The 27208-nt window shown below is 38.3% G+C and overlaps 1 protein-coding gene and 1 long non-coding RNA gene across 7 annotated transcripts in view; one reads left to right on the top strand and one right to left on the bottom strand.

The window, feature by feature from the left end:
- LOC131906634 (uncharacterized) overlaps positions 1 to 27208 on the top strand; it is a 68190-nt gene that overhangs the window by 11724 nt on the left and 29258 nt on the right. The window contains exons 3-4 of one of the 5 annotated variants that reach the window (XR_009378164.1): positions 1059 to 1209; positions 9452 to 9937. The exons of 1 other annotated variant lie outside the window; for it this stretch is intronic. This is a non-coding gene — a long non-coding RNA (uncharacterized LOC131906634). Of the gene's footprint in view, positions 1 to 1058; positions 1210 to 9448; positions 9938 to 27208 lie in introns of those variants that run through there. 3 more of the 5 variants (XR_009378165.1, XR_009378166.1, XR_009378163.1) reach the window with 3 other exon arrangements.
- Cdk14 (cyclin dependent kinase 14) overlaps positions 1 to 27208 on the bottom strand; it is a 573205-nt gene that overhangs the window by 522860 nt on the left and 23137 nt on the right. The gene's annotated exons all lie outside the window — the stretch shown is intronic.

Below are 27208 nucleotides of genomic sequence, written 5' to 3'. Positions count from 1 at the left end.
CTATCATTAAGTGATTTGGGATTTCCTTAAAATTTACATGCCCATAGCATACATGATGCAGTATTTACAAATGTGAATAAAGCTATCCACTCACCTACATTTGTAAGGACAAAATGTATATAAAAGCTAGATGCTGGAGCTGGAGAGATGTCTTGGAGAGGACTCAGGTTGGGTTCCCAGCACCCACATGGCAGTTAACAACTATAACTCCAGGTCCTAGGGGTCTGATGACTTCCTCTGGACTCTATGGGCACTGTACTCATGTGGTGCCCTTACATAAAGGCAAAACATCCATATACATGATGTAAAATAATCTTAAAAAAAAAAACAGCTAAGTACTGAATGGGTTGCCTCTGTGCATGTAATAATATAAAGCATCTTTCCAAACATTGTCAGGAAGAAAATCAAAGACAGTAAGTCCCACTGCTCTAAAACACACACACAAAGGAAAGGAAAAGAAGGAAAGGAAAGAAAAGGAAAGGAACGGAAAGAGGGAGGGAGGGAGGGAGGGAGGAAGAGATTTACAAGCAAAAAAATAATGTACAGAAGCAGTGTTCGTTAAAATGCTGTTCGTAGTAACCTGTGGGGAAGAGGGGCTGTAGACTAGGAAACAGCAAGAAATTTTCCATTATATGCTGTTTTAAACTATATTTTTAATGCTTTAAAAGTAAAACAACAAAAAAAGACTTCACAAAGAAACTAGAACAGGGAAAAATACAGGCTTCCATTAGAGCTACTCTTTAATTTATAAGGCCATCCACTCAGAGTAGCCAGGGCCTGGCTTTGGGCTTAAGACACTCACGTGTACATTCAAGCGTTAAAAATCACCATTTGGAGGAAAAGGTCTTTCACAGTCAGTGTGCTCTCACTAATTAAGGACAGAATGCTGTCTCAATGTAAACTCAACAACGGGAGATGCCCATGAGCTGCTCATCTTCCTGCCAAAGCCTGGCGAATCATGAGATGTGATGGAATTGCCTTTCTCTGAGTGTTTAGGGAGAATGGCAAGGTTAAAGAAATAAAAAGAAGTCAGTTTTCACTTCACTAACTCTCTGCAGGGCCCTAGAAGTAAGACGCTGTCAGAGAACGGGCTGCTCCTGCCTCCTGACTCCACCCATAAACTTCAGCTTTGATTTTCTTCTCCACTGACCAAACCCTTTCTGAGACGGAGAGAGCACTTCCCAGATGCGGCTGCTTTAAAGAGGTCTAGTGAGTGCCTGTTAATTACTCTCAGTGTGCATGACATGGGAAGGAAATTAAAGTAGGACAACATGCTTTCAAGAGAGAACATTCCCCTTCTCTTCTGGCCAACGTGTCAACGATGGGATGGGCCCGTGGGTATTGAACTGGGCAGAAGATGTAGCATTTTCCCGTTCACCTATAAGTAAATTGTAGCTGTCTAAAACATTTATTTTAAGCGCTACCAAATACGTGTTAGGTCTACTTTAAAAGCAAAGAAAATACCTGGAATTTTCCTTACAAATTATTTAAAGCAAGACTATCAAGTCTAGACAGAAAACACTCCAAACCACTTTGCCCACACCTTCCAGCCGCTCAAAACCTCTTTTAATTCAGACCTGGAAAGCCTAGATTTTAAAAACCTCTTAAAGGGGATACCCATTTTTCAAGGCATCCAAAGGGAAATCTTTTGTTAATAATAATTCAAAATAAGATTCATTTTTATAATGACATATTATAAGGCGATCATAAGTTACAAGCATTTTCCACAGTTAAAACAGCACTGTTTAAGAAAACTGAAGACTTGGTTATGAAGAAAAATAACAAAGATCCAAAAGACACATACTGTACTTCCAACTTTAATTGAGTGTGTGTGTGTGTGTGTGTGTGTGTGTGTGTAAACAAACACAAAATGAATACCTACAACCCGTAATCTACATGTCTGCTCTATAAGATTTAGAATGTTACTCTTCTACCTGCAAAAGGCCAACCAGATTCATATTCAAAGCTGCTTCTGGACCAGTGAAATCCATGAAGTTATAAACACTAAAAATTTCTACATAGTATATGCAGAAACAAATCATCATAGCTCACTGTGCGCAGGATGAAAGTTAGATGTAAAGTAACTAAAAGAAACAGTGAAAGAACAGACTACATGAAAATATTTGTCTTAAAAATGACAAAAAAAGAAAAAACATTGCTACTTATATTACCATGGGATGCATAAAACAGATGCTCTGAGCTAGGTAGCTCTGACTTCACCAAGTCAAGTGAAGGAGCAACAGAAGAACAAGTAGATCTTCCAGAAGCTTCAGTTTTATGCCATGGTTGTTTCTATCATTACAAAATAAGTAGGGAAAATTTTGGCAAGCTACTAACTCCTATGAGTAAAGTGGAGCTCTTGCAAACAAAGAAAACTAATCATTATCATGATAAAATGATAAAAAAAAAAACAGTATCACTATTTAAAACATTAAAATGCACAAAGTGCTTACAGAGAAGAAGAAAGGGCAACATCTTCTGCCTCCTCAATGAAATGCTGTACAAACACTGAAAGTAATCATTTAAGACCACAGAACTATGGCGCATACTTTAGACTTTTCAAGTAACGTCTGAACAGTCCATCACCAGTTTATTTAGATGACACAATGTATGTCATTTGGGCTTTTATAAACATTTTATTTTAAAGATAAAACTATTACTTTATTTCTTTAAGCAGTTTGAGATATAACTTGCATAATATATATCATACCCACTTAGAGTATACAATTCCATGAGTTTTATTGTGTTTATAGAGCTATGAACATCAGCAGTCAGCCACAGAAGATGTTGATTACCTGAAAAAGGAAATGTATGTGGATTGCCTAGCCACCAACACACCTTTGTTCCGTGTGTGTGTGTGTGTGTGTGTGTGTGCCATATATATGTGTGTGTGTGTGTGTGTGTGCCATATATGTGTGTGTGTGAGTGTATGTGCTATATATATAGATATAGATATAGATATATATGTGTGTGTGTGTGTGTGAGTATATGTGCCGTGTGTGTGTGTGTGTGTGTGTGTGTGTGTGTATACCCATCAACTCTGAGACCTTTAGTCTACTTTCTGCCTCTACAGATTTGCCTATTTTAGACAACTTTTCCAAGTGGAATCATACAACATGTATTTGTCTTCATCTGACTTCCTTCATTTAGCATAACATGATCAGTTCATTTGTTTTGACAGCAGTATTTCATTCTTTTATGAATGAGTAATATTCCATCATACAGACACACCATTTACCCATCTATCACTGATGAACATTTGGATTTTCTACACTGTCATGAACAATGCTGCTGTGAACATTGATGTAGATGTTTTGTGTGGGCATAAGTTTTCATTTCTCCTGATTACATATCAGGAGTGTACACATCATGTTGTAATTATATGGTCACAAATTTGAGGAACTACTAACTATTTCCACAAAGTAGGGGAACCTTCTCCATCCCAGGGTGTAAGGGTCCAAATCTTCTGCACAACCACCAGACCTCAGAATTTCCTGTCCTCCAAGTACCACTTCAGATTTGATCTGGATCCCCTGGTGGCCACTATGCTCCAACACCTTTCTGTATGTTGGCTGATCATCAATATGTCTACTTTATAAAAGTATCTATCAATAAGGTGTCTTAGGGTTTTTATTGCTGGGAAGAGACACCATAAACATGGCAATTCTTATAAACAAAAACATTTAATTGAGGTGGCTCATTTACAGTTTCAGAGGCTCAGTCCGTTATCATCATGGTGAAGGGCATGGCGATGTACAGGCAGATGTGGTGCTAGAGAGGTAGCTGGGAGTCCTACATCTTGCAGGCAACAGGAAATCGACTGAGACGCTGGGTGGTATCCTGAGCATAGGAAACCTCAAACCCCACCCCCACAGTGACATACTTCCTCCAACAAAGCCACAACCACTCCATCAAAACCACACCTTCTAAGGGTGCCACTCCCTATGAGATTATGGGGCCAATTACATTCAAACTACCACACAAGTTGTTGTTGTTGTTTTTAAATTGGGTTACCTTTCATATCTGAGCTATAGCTTTTTTTATTCTGGATATGAACATCTTAACAAATATATAATTTATAAAAACGTTTCCTATTCTATTGCCTGTCTTCTCACTCTCTTCATGAATTTTGGTATGTATCCACAGAATTCTACATATCACAGAGACTTCATTCCTACCATAAACCATACAAAATATATGTAGAGAAGTGTGGAATATTTATATCATATAATTTTGTCTTTGAACCACATTTCATTTCCCTCTACCTCTGAATTTTACCCTAATGAAATAAATTTATGTTTGAAAGGTTTTGACTGAAATACACTGTTTCTCTGCAGCAACAACAACAAAAGTGTATACTTCAGTTTTTAAATTTTTAAATTTTACTTATTTTATATATGTATACCTGTGTGTGTGCCTGCACACAGTTGCAGTGCCCACAGAGGCCAGAAGACCACATCAAATTCCCTCGAACTGGAGTTACAGGTGATTGTGAGTCACGTGACATGAGTACTGGGAACTGAATCTATGTCCTCTGCAAGAGCAGCAAATTTAATCTATCTAGCCTCAAATTTAAAGGTTATTAAATACCCCTGATTTCCTGTGATGATAAATAAAAATCTTGCATTTAATAGTGTTTTTATTCAGCTAATCTAATTAAACAAGACATGGTAAGCATACTGCTTCATGTGAAACACTACAATCGATGGGGTGAGGAGTGGTTATGGGACCTAAAGATGTGCCTGACGTTAAAACTATAGACTGGTATTTAATGAGCAGGGCTTTGAAACCTTGAGTCAATATGCCATAGTAAGGCTAGGGAGAAGGCTTGGTCTGTAAAGTGTCTGCCATGCAAGCAAAAGAACCAGAGTTCCAATACCCGCCCCCTCATAAAAAGCCAGGTGTGCAGCAAGCATTTGTACCCCAGTGCTGGAGACACAGAGACAAGAGGACTCCAGAGATTCATGCAAATACTCATACACATAAAATAAATACAATATCCGAAAATGACCATGGGCAGAGAAAAATAGTTCAAATTTGTTTGTTTCACTGTAAAATAGGACAGCAGTGTAGCAGAAGAAAGTGTGGGGAAGAAGTCCCTGCACAATGTCAGGAGACGGCAGAAGCATGTTCTCAGGTAACTCAACTTTAGGAAAGAGTAGAACAGAAGTTGACGACCTAAAAATCCGTTCTCTTCCACCCACCAGGCTGGCACAGCTCCTGGAAGGTCTTCTTGCACACCATGCTCCTCCCTGGAGGAGATCTGCTTTTAGGACCTTAGAGATGACTGTACTGTATCAAAAGACTACGGATGATGACCTCCTAATATACTGTAGAGTTTCTCCTTGCTAACACCTCATCCTACATAGGACAGAAATAGTAACATACAGGAAAAGAAATTGAACTTTCTCTAATATATCACAATAAAATAGAAAAAACAATCAAGCAGAAAGAGTGTGCTCAACAGTTGGTGAAAAGATTTCCAAATGCCAATGAAATTTATGTCACTTTTACTTTCCACCCTAAAGGTTTGATGGTTTTATACCATGTGCTCCCTTAGACAGTGATAACCAAATGAGCCTAAAATAGATACTTTTAAAATCAGACCTAAGCTTGACAGGAGCTTATGACTGGATTAATATTGCTTATAGTCATCTAAATGTCACTTTGACAAACTAAATGTTTGTCTTGATGACATCTCCCTCTAGGCATATGGTGCTTCCATTAACTCCAGCATTATTTCTGCATCAGAAAAGGATGCTTCATTGTCTGCAGAATATTCATAATTTACAAGCCGACTCTTTGGCCATGATTGATAATTACTCATAACATTAAGGGGAAAGATCCCTGCACAGATGCTATCCAGTGTGGAAGCTTTCTGTAATTACTATTAATTTCGAAGAACAAAGAGTTCTCTTTGAGGCAAACACCTAATAACCATGATTCACATATTAGATGGAAATATTACCATATAAAATATAACAAAAAAGATACTGAGCTAAATTTTATAATTGATAACATTTCAAAACTCAGAGAAATCATACTAAATCATAGAGGGATATAAATTTATAATATTGACAATTTCATCTATCAAGTATTTAAAAATTTGCCTTGCTTAAGATCTTGTAATACAAACTGTGAAAGATAAATGTTCATTATCCTTCAAACTACTGTGATCATCACAAAATACATTATAAATCCAAGAGCTATGAAGAAAATTTGCAATGAAATTTGTATCCTCAAATATTGTCATAATTCAAAATTATTCAAGAAAAATGCACACTTCTAAAATTGGTTCAATAAATACTCCCTCCATACTGACTACATCGTAGACCATGGCAATACTGAAAAACAGATATAATACTCAAGAATGAAAATAGTGATTGGGAAACTGCCTAAATAACATAAGACCACAGAAAATAAGAATGACAGCATTCTCTGTAATTCACAACTAAAGAGGAAAAGAATCCACAGTTGTAAGCATTAAGATCGAAACACATGTGTAAAATTCTTTTAATACCCTATAAATAAAAATGAATACATAAAACTTACTTTATAATTATGCTAAAGCACAGCAAATTATGTTATGTGGTTTTCATAAGAAAATGCCCCCCAAGTCCTTATATCATTGTTTTTCTAAGAATTAGAAAATAATTGCAAGAATGAGAATTGGTTTCTTTTCATGGTTACAGATTTATTTCATAGAAGACCCAAATTCAATCAAATTTTCTATGCATAGTAGCCATGAAATTTTGATCTTCATAATAAGTGGATTCACTTTGAATGACCTTTTATTCTTACCCTTGAGTGTCTTTCCAGTTCCAATTAATAAGCCATATTCTAGCTACATCCAACAGACTGAAATTATTTGTGCTTAAAGGAGCTTTCTGCTCTGGCACCTACTAGCATTTATCCCAACTCAACCCCAAGAACCTTCTCTGATGCAGAAAGTGCACACTATGTACACCCCTTTGGCCTTTGGGCTTTGGGTCCAACCCCAAGGTAAATGCTGAGGAAGACATTCTCGTAGGTCCATAAATGCCAATATTTAATCATTCTAAACAGCAAACACAAAATTGTCAGAAACTTCTTGCAATACTAAGTCCTGGTCTAGGGATCATAACTTCTTCCTAGAAAGTTCAAACACACTGTAATGCTATTCACTTGACCAGTATCAGTTCTACTCATGAACTCTACCTCATCTCTCTACCACTCCTCTCCACACCACTGCATCAGCCAAGCCCCTCCTTGCATGATGGTCAGTGAGCCCTAACAAGAAATGTGACATAGAGCACACAGCCCAGGTAGCACGCTTGGCCTTCCTGAGGAGTCTGACTTGTAGGCCACCTGGCAAGCCATTGCCCTGGCCACAGAGGCACTCATGAAACACTCTCCATGACTTTTCTTTCACACAGCGATTTGTTAGCTTGTCACTAGTATTGTGGGTGACCTTGTAAACAGAAGTTGAATGAACATTCTACATAAATAAACTGAATATATGATTAGCATTTGTTACCAAACATGAGAGGCTCCTCAATTTTTTTCTGTATGTTTGTTTTGTTTTTTGAGACAGGGTCTCTCTATGTAGCCCTGGCTATCTTGGAGCTTACCATGTAGACCAGGCTGGCCCCAAATCTTCCTCTTTTGAAAACAGAGAGTTGTAATCTACAGAGACAATATCTAAACAGAGGGAGAAAAACAGTAAAATACATAAACTAATGCATAAATGCAAAATAAGAGGAAGTAATTTGTATTGTCTTTAATAATTGTATATATGTATATATGTAGTTGGGTTTTTTTTCTTTTAACTTTTTACTCTTAGCTCTTTTGGGGGCCCTACCACCCAGCTCCCAAATAATCACACAGAGACTGATTCTTTCTTATGAATGCCCAGCCTTAGCTTGGCTTTTTTCTAATCAGCTTTTCTTAACTTAAATTATCCCATCTACCTTTTGCCTCTGGGGTTTATCTTTCTCTATTCTATATATATTTCTTTACTTCTTACTCTATGGCTTGCTATGTAGCTGGGTGGCTAGGCCCTTGATGTTCTCCTCTTCTCCTTTTCTCACTCTTCAATCTTTTCTTCCCAGATTTCTCCTCCTATGTATTCTCTCTGCCTGCCAGCCCCACCTATACTTTCTTCTGCCAAGCTATTGGCCATTCAGCTCTTTATTAGACCATCAGGTATTTTAGACAGGCAAAATAACACAGCTTCACAGAGTTAAAAAAAATTGCAACATAAAAGAATGCAACACATCTTTGCCTCATTAAACAAATATCCCACAGCATAAATGAATATAACACATCTTCAACTAATATTCCACAAAATACACACACACACACACACACACACACATATATATATATATATATATATATATATATATATATATGCAAATGCTTAGGTCTAACTACACCAAGTGATGTAATGATGTCATAAGATGTTTGCAATTGCTTTTTAAGTAGTTTAAGTTTTAAAGAAATAAAAGTACATTTACCACACTTCTTACAGATTAATTGGAAATATGGCCTAGCAGGAATGAGTACAAACACACATTCATAGCCAGCATACCTCCTATAGCTATGTATTAGTGCAGTTCATATAATGCAACGTCACAATATTCTGTGATTTCAACTGAATCTGCCTAAATGAAAAGAAGTGTCTTTATAAAGTAACCTACATAAAAGTACAACATTTGAAGTATTCAGAAGTTCAAAAATTTTCAATGTAAAATTGAAAATACACACATACACACACACACACACACACACACACACACACACAGCACAGGTTTGTACTGTAAATGGACTTAGATCTGGCCAATCAGAGATGAGATCATCATTAACTAAATCTCAAATAGGAGTGTTTCGAGATTTTACAAAACGCAGATAGGAAGTCCTCACTTGTTTGTGTATTCTATATGTTACAAGTATGTCACCCCTCCCACCAAGAACTAGTCAGAATAAAGCCACCCTGAATGTCCAATCTGACTGCGAATCAATGGATATCAGGACCTAACTCACAACACTAGGGACAAAGTGATTTAAAATAATAATAATAACAATAATAAATAATGGAGCCTAGTGCTAGTGAAGAAAGTGACATTGAACAACTATCCCAGTAACTATATCAATACAAAATGCTATAAATACCTAGAAAGAAAGGACAAGCATACTGCTAATTTAGAAGGGAGGATAACATCAGACTTTACAAGTTTATAATGCACTGCACTTATTTTATTTTATTAACATAGAGCATGAAGTGTTGTTAGCTTTGAATTCTGCCATGAAAGGTCATTTTAAAAAATAATAACTACCATTTACAATAACCATGGTAACAAGGCAGGGAAGAAATTATCTCTGAATTTTAAAAAGATACAAAACAAGAGTACTTTTAGCCTGGGGGAAAATCTCACTATATTATTCTTATTTTACTCTTTTTTTGTAGCAGGTTGGTGAAAACCTACAAGTACCTAGAGTTTTGTTACCATGGCACCATTATCATTGCTGCTCCCAGTGCGGATTGAGGACCAGCAGTATAACATCCCCTGAGAGTTTGTGGGAAATGAAAAAGCTGAGGCTCACCTCAAACCTCCTGCATCGAACCCACTGACCAGATCCCCCAGAGTCACCTCCACATCAGAGCTTGAGATGCTCTGTCTCGAACAGAGACAGCATAGAAATCCTCCAATGGCTGAAATTCCTCCACAACCACCTACACTGACTCAGCAACGACCTTCAGCACTTCATAATCTTACCAAAGAAGAAAACTGAAAGGACCTGGAAAATCAAGGTGTAATATGAAATATGAGGAAATGAGCTAGTATCCAAAAACAATCCTATTTCACAAAACTATATGACCTTGAAAAATAATTGGGTAGAAAAACAGAACCAAGTGCTAATCACAAACAAATACAGATTCACAGTTTTCAGTGGGTTTCAGGGCTTCTGAGTGAGCAAATGCAGCCGGAATTGTGCTGGGTGCTGGCTCTTGTCCACACTGCCAACCCTTGCCTCAGACAGAGCACACTCCATCCGCCAACTTCTCTCCTGGTGACCTCACACGCACGACGTGGGAATTCATTCACAGGGATCTTTTATCACAAGTCAGAAATCTCTCTACATATCTGTGGACATTCAGGTCCAGACTCAGACTCTTTCGTGGACCACTTTGATAGGAAAGTAATCACCAGTGTAAGTTACCAACTGGTTTTACGTGGACCAGTAGGACACCTGCATGGTGGTTAAGACAAGTGAGTTTTTGAAGACATAAAAGAAACAAGAAAACATTCAAAAGGATAATTTCTACATTCGTTTTATGCCCTGATTATTCTACCTGTGATATTTAGGGTTAAGAATACACAGGACTAAGAGCATTGCTCAGAGACACAGTGTATGTGCAAGACCCTGAGGCTGATCCCAACCACTGGGGCTGTATAAATTTATCTACTTCTTTTATTTTAAAATTTGACTAACAGGGGGAAAAAATGTCACTTACATTACACTTCTAGTTGACAGTGATGGCCTGGAAGCTCATTAGAATTATCTCAACACTTATTTTAACAAATGTTAAGTAGCAGAACCCTTGAGAAATGTTTGTATGGGGCTCCCTGAATTCCTTGCCAAAGGAGGAAGAAAGCCTGGAATAAAAGGAAAGCCAGCATAGCAGCTGCCACAGCCCAAGTGTGCTCACAGGGATGCCCAGTTCTCTCACAGTCTAGGAATGTAGGAGTGGGAAAGATAAACAAATTCCATCGACAATGGCCGGTCGTTTCCTGGCCTAAGCCTTTCAAATGGCTACACTCTCCCACCTCAAAGTACAAGGAGGAAGGGAAAAGCAGAGCCTCAGAGCCTGGGAGCAGCTCCAGGTGAGAAAGAGTGAGAAATCAATCCTTGGTATTCATTTGTATCAGTGGGACGACAGCTTAAAAGTAACTCAGTTCTTCCATGTGAAAGAAAACAGAAAGGCTTTCTTGAAATTAAGAAGTAGACTCAAGAACCATGTTTAACAGTAAGACTTCTGCACATGTTAAAGCAGCACTCCCCATGCTGGAGAGGGCTGGATCTCAGTCGGTTTGGGAGGGAGGTTTCAAATCAGAAGCCAGCAAAGCAGCTCAAGCCGTCTTCCAAAGCGGGCAGATTCCTCTCATTCCTGGCCCCGGAACAATTCTGTCACTCAGGAACTCTGGAGCCATGCCAACACGCTGCTTCTGGAGCCTGCTGGGGGATGGGTGAGGAGAGGGGAAATGTCTGGGCAGCTGGCTTTTGTCACAAAGCCTTCTCTCTTAAAGAGGCTTATAACGAATTTCCTAGACATGATATAAGACAATGTTTTAAAGTGATTAATAGGGTAAAAATATCCAAGGTGTAAAAGGCCAATCGGTACATGAATTAAAGCTGACATAGTAAAATGTGATATTCTAGTCACTTTTCAATTATCTTCATTAGACTAGCCTCAAACGTCTGTGTGAATGGAAGAAAAAGAAGCTAGACACTGAGACCTTAATATACCCACCACGAACTTCCTCCACTCTTGAGGAAGATCACCCTGGCTAAAGGTGGCCACACTGAGGCACCCCGTGACCCAGCAACTGTGTTGCTGGGGACAAAGTGAGAAGGTGCCTGAGCAGAGGCCAAACCCCACCGCTGGTGCCAAAGCTTCTCCTGAAAGGCTGCAGTCTCTGGCCACCAGGAGAGCCCCGTTGGAGCTCCTTCCCCAGGGGAATAACCACTCCCACACTCCCTCTTAACCCATGCTCCATAGTCTTTGCGTTTCAGCCTATGCCCCGCTTTCTGGGAAGCTAATAATAACAAAGGGAACCTGCCAGTTTCCTTCCCTGGAGTGCTCTGAGAAGGGGCTGGCTTCTAGAATTTTTAAGGTCAAAATAGATCAACTTAACTCCATGTGTTCTCACCTTATAAGAGGTTTAGAAAAAAAAAAAAAAAAGCTATTGTGTACATCTGTGTCTTTCTGTGTCTTTAACCCTAAAACTAGAAAGCATCCCTGATCCAGGGGCCTCCAGGGCTACCCAGAGGGAAAAGGTGTCCCTCTGAGGGTTAGAACTGGGCACATGCTACATAAATGGCTCCATGGGACAGGCTTACACTGCCTAACACGGGAAGAGACAGGCAGCACTGCCCTATCTAGGAAGGGGACAGCATTCCAGATCAACACTGGGCTGGTAGATGAGGCTGACCCAAAACACTATACTCTTCTTTGAATTTTCTTTTAGATACAAAAGCAAGCATGGAAAATATAATTTAGTCTCATTATAAGTTTAAAGTGTTTAAAAAAAAAACAAACAACTTTGGCCTAATGGAGAAAAATATTTCATGATCAAAGAAATAACCCATTCAGCTACTTAGTTCTTTAAAAGGAGAAGAGAGATTATGAGTTATTACCTCAACTCCACCTGACAAACTTAACCTTTGACCTTTGATGTTTTTTGGGGGGTGGGGGAAGACAGGGTTTCTCTGTGTATTTCTGGTTGTCCTAGAACTCGATCTGTAGGCAAGGCTGGACTTGTTGGTTATTTGTGGCGCTCTTACCCTGCGAGGAAACGTCACAAAACACGACAGAATCCACTAACAAGAGTTTTATTAAGATAAGGGAGAGAGACAGATGTGCACAGGCCTGTGGAAAGACACGTGAGTGAAGTGGGACCGGGAATCATGGCGCGGGCTTATAAAGGCTGGGCCACGCCTGCACACACAGGCCCGTGTGGCTATTCCACGCATGCGCGTAGATCACATGGTTGTACTGCACGCTTTACGCAACCACGCAAAGCCACGGGGTCCTGGTCATGCGAGACATTTTGACCTGGAAATGACTAGACGGAAGTGACTAGGTCCCGCCAGGCATGTGCGACCATGCCCAACCGTGGGGACGTGTTGTGAATCCATATCAGGCCTCAAACACAGCTGGGATTAAGAACACGTGCCACCAACTCCAGGATTACTAAACTTTTCTCACAACATAATGAAATAGGGATATAAACGTTCTAGCTTTTTGGTACTAGGTTTTCATGTAATTGGGTTATGTGTTTCTGTGATAACTATCTTTCATGTGTTGTTTGTGTAAAATATATATATATAAAATAAACTATGGACACTTCAGGGTTTTTGGAGAGAGAGAGAGAGAGAGAATGAAGTTGGGTGGGTGAGGAGGTAGGCAGGGCTGGGAGGGCTTGGGGGAAGGGAAAGAACATGATCAAAATATATTGTATAAAAAAATTAAATAATAAAATGTCAAAAAAGATATACATGTAAAGCTTTATAAATGTGAGTATTTTGGTCATACATTAAAAGACCTAATAAATACATACTGCCTTATAAACTTGGGTACACTTAACATCTTAAAAACTATTAAAATGTTAACTTTGTATCTATTGTTTCATAAAAACCTTAAAAAGAGAATTATTCATATAAAACAGCATCATTAGAATCAAAAGATAAAGATTTCATTAAGCTATAAAATTAAATTTTATGTACATAGATTTTTAATAAGGATTCCCTTCATGAACAGGTTTGAAATAAATATGAATGTCAGTTAAAAATCATTTCATTTTTATGAGTCATAGGTAACAGAAAAATCATATAATTTCTTTTTTAACAAATCCTTAACATAAAAGTATTAAATGTAATGTTTTCATTAAGGCTGAACTACAAGCAGAATAATGGATTCATAGGTTTTCTAAAGAGTTTTTGTATTGAGTTTCCTTTTCAAGGAGAGTATTACAGGAGGGATAACCTCGACTAAAAGCATTCAGAATCTTGGGGTTTAAAAATCTATCTTATCTATGCACTGTCTCCATGTACTTGCACTGTTTAAATATCATTTACTCAGTGCCAGAGTATTTGGAAGTATGTAAACTAAAGTTGTCAATCTGGCCTAGGTTCCTTAGGCTTATGCAAAAACTAAAACTTCAGGGAAAAGTGCCAACTCCATCTTCCACAAAAGCTAAGTGAGCTTGGCTACAAGTACATAGACAATAGAATAATGAAGACCAAGAGGGGACATTCAATCACGTGGCCACTTTGCCGAAGCAAATACAGGTGGCCCCAATGGTCCAAGATCTTCCTTTGGGAGAAGTAACATGAGTTTTCTAATTTAAAATGTAAGAAGTCTTATTGTTTTAAGGCAAGATAACCATAATTATACAATTCTGGTCAAGATGGCAACTCCTTGATCCTTGACTCAACTGTGGCTCTAGGACATGGTCCTTATTGTCTGAGGATTTAAATTAATTTTAAGAGGATTACCTCTGCTCCAAGATACATTTTTCTATTGGATAGAACCCTTCCTCTGAGATGCTAATTTCTTATTCCAAGGCCTAGGATGATTTATCTCCATGCTTTTAGATGTGTTTTGCTTGTAGGTGAGTATGTGTATACATCCAAGGATTTTAAGGATATTTTTTTACCACTACTGCCTCTTTGAAACAAACAAAAACAAGTAGGTTTTTCAACATCCATATCTTTGTCAAGCCAATGTAAGACATATAACTCTAAACATTTTCTGAGGGGGTAGCAGACGGCAGAAGATAGGTCATTTAAAATCCTATGTCAAGGTTTACAAAAACACCCTAAAGTTTACAGATAATCTTAATGAGTTATATCATAATAGCATTTGAATAAATACTCATAATTTTTAGTTTTAAAGAAATAGTTTATGTAAAATATTTATTAAACAATTAACATACTTAATAAAAAAGTAAACAGGTGGTGGCTGAAAAGGAATAAAGTAAAAAATGTCAGCTTAATCCTGCTTTGAATGTCTCACAAACTTTGATGGAAACTGAATCCTTTTTTTTTTTTTAAACAAAAACAATCGTTTTTTAATTGAAAATAGTTTTTTTTTCATACATTATATTCTAATTATGGTTCCCTGCCTCCTACTCCTTCCCAGATCCTTCCCATCTCCCACCCAAACCAACATCCTTTCTTGCTCTCTCTCACTACAAAACAAATGGGCATCTATATAAAATTAAAAAAAAAAAAATGAACAGAAAAACAAGAAGTCAAAAAAAAAAAAGCAGAAGAAACATATACAGACACAGAAGTACAAACGCTGGCACTCGCACCAGCCATGGCTGATCCATGGATGTGTGCTCCCCTTACTCTACATCCTCACCAGGATGAGGTGTCATTTGTTTTATTAATCTGGGCCATTCTGACAGGTTTAAGATAAAAGTCTCAAAGTAGTTTTGATTTGCATTTCCCTGATGGCTAAGGATGTTGAACATTGCTCTAAGTGCTTTTCAGCCATTTGAATTTCCTCTATTGAGAATTCCCTGTTTAGATCTGTATTCCATTTTTAATTGGGCTGTTTTCTTGATGCCCGGTTTTTGTGAGTTCTTTATATATTTTAGATGTTAGCCCTCTATTGGATGTGTAGTTGGTAAAAATCTTTTCCCATTCTGTAGGCTGCTGCTTTGTCTGAGTGATGGTGTCCTTTGCTTTCCAGAAGCTTCTCAGTTTCGTGAGGTCCCATTTATTAATTATTGATCTTTGTGCCTGTGCTATTGGTGTTCTGTTCAGAAAGACTCTTTCTGTGTCAATGAGTTCAAGGCTGTTCTCCACTTTCTCTCTGTCAGGTTCAGGTCTTTCTCTGATCCACGTGAAGTTGAGTTTTTCACAGGGTGGGAAGTGGATCTATTTGCATTCATCTAAATACAGCCATTAAGTTTGACCAGCACCATTTGTTAAAGATGCTGTTGTTTTCCTGTGTGTAATTCTGGTTTCCTTGTGAAAGATCAGGTGTCCACAGGTGTGTGGATTTACGTCTGGGTCTTCAAATGCATTCCACTGATCAACATGTCTGTTTTTGTGCCAATATCATGCTGTTTTTATTACTATAGCTCTGTAGTAAAATTTGAGGTCATGGTTGGTGATACCTTCAGCAGTTCTTTTATTATTCAGGACTGTTTGAGCTATCCTGGGTTAAGAAAAATAATTTCAAGTGTCTGTTATAATTATTTAAATCTTTAAGAAATAATTAATTCATATTTTATTTAAAAGCACAAAAATATTAGGGTTTTAACTGAATTTATAACTATTAGATATTTTAAATACCATATATGCTTTCTGTGTTTTAGACAGAGCCTCCTGAGTGCTCCTTTTAAGTTAAAAGGATTAAAAAACTCTGATTAAAAAACTATTTTTTAAATTTTATTAAAATAAAAACAGTAATATTAATGATGATGATAAAAATATCAAGAGAGGGAGATAAAAGTTTTGGGTTTAAGATACATATTCTAATTCCCCCTTTGCTTCCTTCCCTACAGCACCTCTCACATCTTCCCCTTGCTCCCTATGCGATTATTTTTGGTTTAAAAATGAAAGTTAAAGAAAAGAAAAATGATTTTGTAACAAAAGGTACAAAGTTTTTTTTTTTTGTTTGTTTGTTTTTTTTTTTTTTGGTTTTTCGAGACAGGGTTTCTCTGTGTAGCTTTGTGCCTTTCCTGGAACTCACTTGGTAGCCCAGGCTGGCCTCAAACTCACAGAGATCCGCCTGGCTCTGCCTCCCAAGTGCTGGGATTAAAGGCGTGCGCCACCACCGCCCGGCAGACAAAGATTATTACAAAATGAAAATGGAGGAGAATAATGTTATAAGTGTGAAGTACATTGAAGAGAGATTGTGAAAATAAAGTTAAAGAAAGTAGATATAGTTAAATTTTAGTTGATTTTAATATAAGGGTTATTAAATTTACTGTAAAATTCAATACCCCAGAGGGGAAATTAATGCTTCATTCTGTTTACAATAATAAGGTTTTCTTAAGTATTGATCTGTTCTTTGTGGTGTTTACAAAAAGTATCTTAGACAAACAAAAACTTAAGTATGGTAATAAAAATTCAGATGTAATTAGAGTCTTTCTCAAGGATGAAGAAAGCCAGATGATTTCAGCAACTAAAAAAGATAGGAAAGGACATCACATCCAAGATTCCATTCTGACTAGGGGAAAGGAGTTGTCTCCAGGTACCACTAACCTCTGCCATACTCAAAACCCAAGGAGATGAATGCTTAAACTCCAACTTCTCACCTCAAACATGTGCCAACTCCATGAGAGAACACACCACAGGGACTTGAAAACACTGGGAGCTCACCTCCAACCACACTGACAATCAAGTCCCCAAGTAGTTAACTATTTCTCTCACTTTAGTTTCTTAAATTCTCTTATAAATAGATACTTCTAAGATTATCTATGATGTTTAATGGACATTTCACTTAGTGATAAAATAATGCTAATCTTGTTTTCAATGAAGTTAAAAATGAGGATGATATATCTCATTTCCTTAATCACGCTGTTGTAACTATTTTGCTTGCCCTAAACCCCTACCTTACTTGAATATAATTATAGTTTATTTCAGAGATTCAAGTGTTTTCACTGTCTCTAAGAAGAATTTTTTTTCATTATACAGTATAATTTGGAGAGAAGAAATCTATTTTTTAAACTGACAAAAACGTATTTTAAATCTTCCAACAGAAATTCATTTTGGGGTACCTACATTTTAAACCCAAACCTCCTTTTTAAAGATTTACTTCTTCTTTTATATGTGTGAGTGTTTTGCATGCATGTATTTCTATTCACCACATGCAGGCCTGGTATCTGCAGAGGTCAGAAGCTGGCATGGAATCCCCTGGAACTGTAGTTACAGATAGTTGTGAGCCACCATGTGGGTGCTGAGAACCAAATCTGAGTCCACAGCAAGTGCTCTCAACCACTGAGTCATCTCTCCAGCCCTAAAACCAAATTCTTACAAAACAAATGTTATCCTATTAAGAAAATACATTCTATGTGTGTGTATGTCTAACCATTTAGATTACTATGTTTCTACTTGTTGAATTGTTAAGATACAACAAATTAAACACTAAAAGGACCCATAATATGCTCAGTTACTTCAGCAAAGTAACTTTAGCTCTATTTACTGAAGCTACAGACACTCAAAGATTTGGGCTAACTCTTCTTCCTCAACTTATACAAAAGATATATAGATAGATAGATAGATACAGATAATCACATATATATATGTATCACAACATTCATGATAGTTTATTCTTTAAGTGCTGGTGTTTCTTAATTAAATGAGAATTTAAGGTGTCCTATATTACAACTAGCTAATATTAAAGAAAAATAAATGTTAAAGTATTGTATTTTGCTAATAAAAATAAAATGGACAACACTATGGTGACCCTTTCTAGAATTCATTTCCATTTCTGACCGTCAAAGTAAGTTTTAAAAATTATAGCACAAAAAATCCTATAAAATTATGATTTTTAACAGATAACATTGTTATGGTACGTTTAAAAATAATACTGTTCAAAACATTTTTAAGGAATATTATGTTGTTATCTAATTTCTTCTATAGTGTGGCCTTCCATTTACTTTTCAAAACTAAATCTGGCATGATAGCAACAGAATAGAACAGATTCAGTAAGTATCCACGAATAAGACTTATGGTCATTTAGATATTAAATGCCAGCCTCTTTTCCTCAGAACGAGAGATAGCCACTCCACACAATGTTATAGGTATAAGGTCAAGCTGAACAGAAGAAAAACAAAACAAAACAAACCTGAAACTAAAAGATAATATATTTTTTAAGTGCTCTGAATATAAGTAAGAGTTCATTGTATACCAAAACTGTAAATCGGGGGGGGGGGGGGGGGGAATACAGTCAGTCAAGCCTTTCTTTTAATGTGTCAATATTGGTTGTTTAAAATGTTTGTTTCATCTGTTACCTTAACTCCACTTGAATAACAAGTGTTCTCAATTACCTTAACTTAGAGTATAATATTCTTATTCTATGTCTCATGTAAATGTTACAACAGATACACAGGACAAAAGAAATGAAAAATAAGTCTGATACAATAGCTAATAGTTTTCACATAATCCAGGAGGTTTTTCTGAACGGCTTCAGCCATCTCTTCTCTCCGACAGACCGCTGTCCTATCCGGTCTCATCTATATCTAAGAATGACCCTTCCCGACAAGGAAGAACATGATTATAATAGTTAATAAATAATATGTGGTCCCAGCATGCAGAAAATGTGATGCTTGGCCAACAGAGAGAACTATGGATAAGAAATTCCAGAACAAACCCTCTGTATGGCTGATTACCTATCAGAACTGCAATGCTCTGCAGAGTTCCAAATGCTCCAAGTGCAGAGGCAAGTTACCTCTGGCCTCCTCAGGCCTCTCAGGAGCCACGGATCGCCCCCCTCTGTACCTAACCTAACAGCTTTGCAAGCATTAGGCAAATCACTTCCAATTTACAGGCAGAGCACTAGTTTTCCTTTGGAATGAATTAACTTAGCAGTGCACTAGCTTCCACCAACCCAAAAGCTAAGTAAGCATGTCGTCAGGTAGGATCTGAGGCATATGGCGGAGATTTCTCCATCGTGCTGTACCTCTCTGGTGTTTCCAACAGTGTATTTGAAAAGTGTTTCGATCTATGACTTTCTTTGTTCTGTTACTTATAAAAACTTGATGAAATTGCCTCCACATTGGAAAATGAAATCTAAATCTGCGTTCCTGGGCCGTGGCCACTCAGATTTGGCTCCAGAATCAAACTATCCCCTTTGAGGTGAGAGTAAAGCAGAATAATCAGAGTGAGGGGTGAGGGCAGGAAGCGTAGGCACAGTGTTCACTACCTCAGAGTGCAGCGTCCTCCTGTACAAAATGGAGATGAAAAAGTGAGTGCAATACTTCACAGGGTTGTAACAAGAAGTCAATGGTTCAAAAGAAAAAAATAAAAGAATTACTTTGTAAATTCCAAAGGCCTGTGAAATGTGTTATGATACACAGTGACAATCTGTCCATGATTAGATAGATATCTGTCGCTCTAATCCTGCACACCCAACAACTCAACCTCCCAAAGAAAACCCTTCCTGGATTTGCTGGTGTGGGAGCTGTTTTTAAAGGACCCTGGGAGATAACAAGCACTGATTTAAGTGAAAGGCTTGAGAGCTCCGGGAGGCATTGGCACCAGCAGCTGCCTTCCTAATCACCTCTTCCCAGGACGGCTGAGGGAAGTGCTAATTGCTAGGCTGTGAGCAAGTATGAGATGGGAAAACAGGACCATAAAGTGACTTGAAATGAAGTGACAGACCCAGAGCTCAAAAAGTGTTCTACTTTTTCAAAGCCAAATGGGAAAAAAGTCATCATCATCATAACAATCCTAGCACCTTAAATTCCAATGTTCAGAACACTACGAATTTTCATTTTCTGGTATGCTTTTTTTTTTTAATTTCAGACAATTGTCGTCCTAAGATCCCACTTTGGCATACACCTTTCCAGAGACATGCCAAGCCCTAGATTCAATCCTAGCACTACAAAATAACAATTACTACTAAGACAAACTAAAGTGAACTTTTTAGAAAGAAAAGAGAATACCCAGAGTCAGACACTGCTGTTTAGATGAGGGCCCTGAGTGGAAACTGATCTAGGATAAGATGGAGGGACAAAGAAAGAATTTCCTTACGCTGTGTAAATAAATAAAGAGCACAAACTACTCAGTGTGACAGGAAGGGCTGCAGCCACAACAGGCAGGGCAGTGTTGGGAACAGGGTAATACATCTCCCAAGTCACTAATACCATCACTGGGCTCTCCCCCAGCCCCTTCCCCCTCCCCACTTATCGCAAGTGACAAGTCTAGACAAAAGTCCAGTACACTAGGGAGCAATCTCTAGGGCTCACTTTTACATGTCTTGGGACCAAAGTAGAAAAGCCTGATCCAAGTGGAATTACTCCCAACATACGTGCCTAAAAATCATGACTTTTTAATCCAGTTGCAAGCTGGGGGCTTTGGGGAACGGTAGTCAGATTGTATCCATTTTTCTACAAATGTCAAGATTGGTAGAGAAAACTCCAAAGCTCAAATGATGATACACACACTCTCACACACTGGGCTTTTAAAAACAACTAGCTCATTATGCAGTCATTTTGTTTAAAAAAAATATATATATATAAGCAGGTAATTCTGAATTGTTTCCAAACAAACAGGAGCAAAACAGCCATTGGTGCTGGGTTCCTGGCATGCGTATCTGGCCTGTACTTTTTAATTAGATAAGAAAGTCTCCTTAAGGCAAACGCCATAGAATTTATAGCAAGTACTCTCAGTTGGAAAATCAATTTGTATGCAGCACTCTTGTTTCGTACTTTGTTCCTCAATTAGTCCCACAGCCAATACGCTCTCAGCATTAATTTGCAACTTGAAAGTTACAATTCAACAGAAAGTGCAATTCAATCAACATTCAAAGCAAGGAATCTTCAATGTTCCTTTCCAAAGGCCAACCCAGCAAGGCTCTCTCAGGAGCTCCTGAGCTGAAGGCTAAGGTGTACCTAGAACATGGCTTTCCCCTTCCACTCGTGACTCCTTTTACTGTGACAAATTTTTATGTGACCCTGAGTATATACCGACGTAAAATAAGTATACAAGTCAAGCGTTTGCTGACAATAAATCCTATGAGTTTTATTTTAAAACAATTTGGGGGCTAGAGAGACACCATGGCTGAGAGATGTTGCAAAGGACATGGGTTTAGCCCCCAGTACCCACATCCGGAGTTCACAACCACCTTTAATTCCAATTCCAGGGAATCCAATGTCCTCTTCTGGTCTCTGCAGGCACCTGCACACACATGATATAGTAGAGGCAAACAGGCATACACATATACACTTTAAATAAACGTTTTTGAAACAAATTTTGGTATATATGTATAAGTTTTACCATTTATTGAAGAGGAAAGCAAATGTGCATGCTGATGAGATAAATGTACTTGTTTCTACATAAAGAACAAAAACTTGACTAAATATTTACCACTGCAAGACCTACAGTGTCTTCCACATTTTTTTCAGAACTGATCTGTGTTTCTATGTTATAACTGTCAGTACTGAGAACACCATTTCACAGACACATGTGACAGCCAACTGGGAAGGCTACGTTGAGAGCCATTCCAGACAGTGCTGGAAATTCCATCCTAATCCCAAACCAAAGTTCCTCTAATGGTTTCTCATGAAACTGAAGTCAGCATTTTTTTTTTAAATCAAACATTCTAACACAATCCAAAGTGACCCGAATACGATACTTAAATGAGGAATGACGATGTAAAAATAGTAAACCCTTGTTTTCTGTAACTACGCCACTGTGTAAGTGTGCAGTTAAAATGCTCTCATTCAAAGCATGTCACAGCCTTGAACTGTCGAGGTTAGTTGGTTGGTTTGTTTTTAACTGTTTTACTCTTTGTCCTTTGGGGTCCCACCACCCAGCTCCCAAATAAATACAGGGAGGCTTATTCTTACTTATGAATGCCTAGCCTTAGCTTGGCTTGTTTCTAGCCAGCTTCTCTTAAATTATCCCATCTACCTTTTGCCTCGGGGCTTTTATCTTTCCATATACCTTTCTTTATTTCTTACTCCATGGCAGCTGGGTGGCTGGCCCCTAGAGTCCTCCTATCCTTCCCCTTTTCTTTCTCCTCCTCTCCTCTCCTTTTCTTCTTCTATTTATTCTCTGCCTGGCAGCCCTGCCTATCCCTCTCCTGCTTAGCTACTGGCCGTTCAGCTCTTTATTAGGCCAATCAGGTATTTTAGACAAGCAAAGTTAACACAGTTTCACAGAGTTAAACAAGTGCAACATAAAAGAATGCAACACATCTTTGCATCATTAAACAAATATTCCACAGCATAAAAAAACTATAACACATCTTTAACTGACATTCTACAACACTGAATCTGACGCAAGGCTTTGGCACTGCATGACACAGTGGTGTGTGGTGCATATGGTACATGTTCAAAACCAAGATGCAGGGCTGGAGAGATGGCTCAGAGGTTAAGAGCACTGACTGCTCTTCCAGAGGTCCTGAGTTCAATTCCCAGCAACCACATGGTGGCTCACAACCATCTGTAATGAGATCTGGTGCCCTCTTCTGGCCTGCAGTCATACATGCTGTATACATAATAAATAAATTTAAAAAAAAAAAAAAAAAAAAAAAAAAAAACAAAAAACCAAGATGCAGCAAGTTGCACGATGCAACAAGGACAAGCATGGCCGAAAAGACGTTGACTTCATCATACATTTGATGTAGAATTAATTTTTGGTCATCATGTGTTCTAAAATCTTTTGCCATCAACAAATTGTCCACAAGATCCACATTCAATAAAAACAGCCTGACATAGGGCTCCAACACAAAGTTTAATAAGCTGGGCACCCCTAGTTTAGAAATTTCGTTAGCTCTGTACTGTTTAACTACTCTACAACTAAGATTCTTCCATATCTGTAAAACGAAATTAATGGAAAGATTATTGAAAGAATTAAATAAAATACAGAAAGAAAACAATGTAAGATAAATTATTACCATAGGCTTACTGGGTGGGGGGTGAGAAGAAAGTCCACATAATACAAACTCCCTAAAATGATCTCAAAAGTGTTGGCTGGCTGGTCTTTCGGTCTCTTCTGTTTGCAAGTGCAAAAGACTGTGCTGAACAGAGTCTGGAGAGAGGACTATCCTGATGGTGAAAGTGGATCAGTTACTCAATTCAGAGACGCAGGAGCCAGGGAAGCAGGGCTTCTGTAGACAATGAATGTGTTCTAGTAAAAATGTCAGTAAAAACAGAGAACCAAAGAGACACAGGGAGATACTGGGAGGCCTCAAACCACAAGAAGGAACAGGAAAGAATGGAATTATCTTCATCCCACTCTATCAAGGATAATCAATGCCATCTTGGTGAAATTCCTGTCACTGTCACTGCGTGCACACTGTAAATGTGACATTGACATATGCGAGCCTTGTTTCTTTGTAAAGCAAAGATTAGTAGTGCTCACAAAGGCTCCTGTCTGGTTGGACATACTCTTATCCACCAAAACCACCTGGTAGACATTCCTTACAGTTAGATCCAGTCAACATAAGACCAACAAAAGGCTGTGTGTGACTTCAGAAGTTGAGGCAGTAATAGAAGGAAGACTCAATTGGGATTTTACAGTACCGGTTCTGTAGTCTTTGAAATGAGGCAGTTTCTAAAATGAGATCACTAGGGCCTGTGATGACGGCAGGCAGGCATTATGTGGCCCTGAGCCTGTGCCCCTAGATGTGAAGGTTTACAAAAGTCAAACGCACACCACCTGAGTCCCTGGATGTGAGGACTCACACAATCAAAGGCACATCACACCACGAGTGTAAAGGGTGCTGCTCGCTCTGGGAAGGGGCGGTGCCGGCTCTGTGCCAAGACCTTTGAAGGGATTTATAGGCTTTACAACAACTTCTCCTGGCAGAGATCACCATCCTTATTGGACAGATAAGGAAAAGCAGGCTCCCACAAGGCTCTGCAGAGTCTGGAGGAAGGTAAGAGGAAGCTCCCATATCTCCTGCTCTAGCTTTCCACTCAGAACTCAACATTGCTCCCAGTGCCTGGACAGCACCAGACTTAGAACCTGAGAGGTGGGTGCCAATCCATGCACAGCTCAGAAATAAATCTCAAAGGAAAATGCCTCACCCAACGGACTGCTAAATCTATAATACCTGTAGATATTCGCTGCTTCCAAATTCCCCAAATGATAGTGTATGTCCCAAATACAATTCATAAAACTTTCTCCTACTTCCAACTATACATAAATACCATGCTGGAATTACAAACCCTTGCAGAACATACTTGTGGCTTTCAAAATGGATGCATTTGCTGATACACATACTTGGAAGAACAAGGGGTGCCAGTCAGAGAATTTGAGCACAGACAGCTTTCTCCTTTGACATAATCCTCAAAACAGCCTCTACTAATGACACATAATTGGCAGTTCTCTGACATAACATGCTTTAAAAATTCATCTATGGTGCTATGAACTGTATCTGAAGAGCTTGTGTCATTAACAATCCAGAGAGGCTAAAACAATCAATATTTTATGTTCATTAAAAATGTGATACTATAAAATACTCATCAGAGACCTAAGGAAAATTAACAGCTTCCATTAAGAAAAATTACAGCATCAAAGAAAAAATTTTTAAAAATATGAGTTTCAGGGCTGGAGAGATGGCTCAGAGGTTAAGAGCACTGGCTGCTCTTCCAGAGGTCCTGAGTTCAATTCCCAGCAACCACACGGTGGCTCACAACCATCTATAATGAGATCTGGTTCCCTCTTCTAGCCTACAAACCTACATGTAGACAGAACACTGTATACACAATAAAAAATAAAACTCTAAAAAAAATTTTAAAAAAATATGAGTTTCATAGGACACTAGAAAAAGAAAACATAAAAATAATTTGTGGATAACATGATTACTTACCTAAGAAACCTCTGAAAAAGACTGGAATCAATAAAATTGAGTAAAATTACCAAAATACAAAATAAATTAATAAAAATTGGTTCTGACTCTTAACTAACAATTATGTATTAAACATTGTCTTGAAAATAACCAAAGGTAGACTTTCGAGAGTAAATTGTCACTAAGGTTAAGGAAGGAACAATCCTTTATGACACGATCATATTTTTTTTAAAAAACCTATAAGATGAAATCAATATTCTGTTTAAATATTAAAAATGAGGAGCTGGAGAGACAGCTCACAGTGAAGAGTGCAAACTGCTCTTTCAGAGGACCTGACTCAGTTCCGAACACTTACATTGGGCAGCTCACAACGGAACGGAACTCTGGCTCTGTGGGTTCTGATGCCTACTTCTGGCCTCCAAGGGCACCGGCACTCATGTGCACAGACACACATACATATAATTTTAAAAGAAAATCAATCTTAAATTACTAATTAATGAAATACTGAAAAAAATGAGTTGTTATCAAGCAGAAAACTTTCCCTAAACTTCCAGTATTTCCATATCATCTACCTTGCTTTCATCTTTCCATGACTGATCCAGTGCAATTAATAACAAAAACATACACAGTTTTCAACTCTGATCTTTAGTTTCTCAAGGTTGGTCTTTAATCCGAAGCCTTATATATTTCTTCATATATCCATCTCAACAGGGTTATTAGAGATGAGTTTAAAAGTGCAAGGCATCATTTCATCATTGGACCAAAACTGGGCAGCAGACACAGAGAAAAAGGAAAAAGATGTGACTCGGTCTCATTTCTTCCCTGAAACCCAAGATACATGAAATTTCAGGAAAAAGAAGATAACATCACAACAGTGTCCAGGACGTCACACCAGCCTCAGAGTCAAGTGCCCAGTGGAAGTACAAAGTAGCTGGAGCTGTCAAGTGGGTGTCAGATTCCTGCCAAACAACAGCAGGAAGGGCAGCAAATACATTCATTTTGAAAGTAAATATTAACTTAATGAGCCTGGTAACCGGAAAATTGATTTTGTTCTCTCGAGATTTTTCACTTCCCTACTCCTTCTCATCAAAAAGAGGGGGAGAAATAAATCCACAAATAAAGAATCCTATGTCTGAGTCCAAATGGTCCCAAGAAGAATCTGAAATCATTCCTTATGTGGGTGCCCCCACATCTTCTCAACACAACCAGTGTTTTGTCAAAAGCAAAAGACAACATAAATGACCTGATGTGTACACTGGAGCCCTTCAGGGTCACAGCAGGGAGCAGCAAGGCAGCCCAGATCTGGTTTCAGAAGCTGGCCATCACAGAACATCACCATCTCCTGCCTGAAACATCTCCCTTCTTCCTCAGCCTGTACCCATTGTGCACCCCCAAAAAATACTACATTAGCCTCCATGAGGGATGGCACTAAAAATGCCCCTATCCTAAATCACCATCCCAGTGCCTGGCCCTGTTGTTCAATCTTAGATTAGATGGTCTTTTAATAATAAAGAGAGAGAGAGAGAGAGAGAGAGAGAGAGAGAGAGAGAGAGAGAGAGAGAGAGAGAAAGAAAGAAAGAAAGAAAGAAAGAAAGAAAGAAAGAAAGAAAGAAAGAAAGAAAGAAAGAAAAGGAACCCTAAGCCAGATATCAGGATGAAAGCTGAAAAATCAGAGAAGCAGAACACTACCAGAAAAAAAAAAAAATCAGAAGCCAGCCATTAGTTCTTACCTCTACGAAATCCTCAGCCTAAAAAAAGAGAGTTCCTGTTTCTTCACACCTTATGTACCTTTCTGTGTCCTGCCACATTACTTCATGGGATTAAAGGCTTGAGATATCAAGTGCTAGGATTAAAGGTGTGTGCCACCACTGCCTGACCTCTATGTCTAATGTAGTAGCTGGCTCTGTCCTGATTCTCAGGCAAGTTTATTAGGGTACACAATATATCACATATTTGCCC

The sequence above is a fragment of the Peromyscus eremicus genome, chromosome 3, assembly GCF_949786415.1.
Source record: "Peromyscus eremicus chromosome 3, PerEre_H2_v1, whole genome shotgun sequence".
Taxonomy (NCBI): domain Eukaryota; kingdom Metazoa; phylum Chordata; class Mammalia; order Rodentia; family Cricetidae; genus Peromyscus; species Peromyscus eremicus.
The sequence above is the reverse complement of the archived record's forward strand: the minus strand, read 5'-3'. Positions and strand labels throughout refer to the sequence as shown.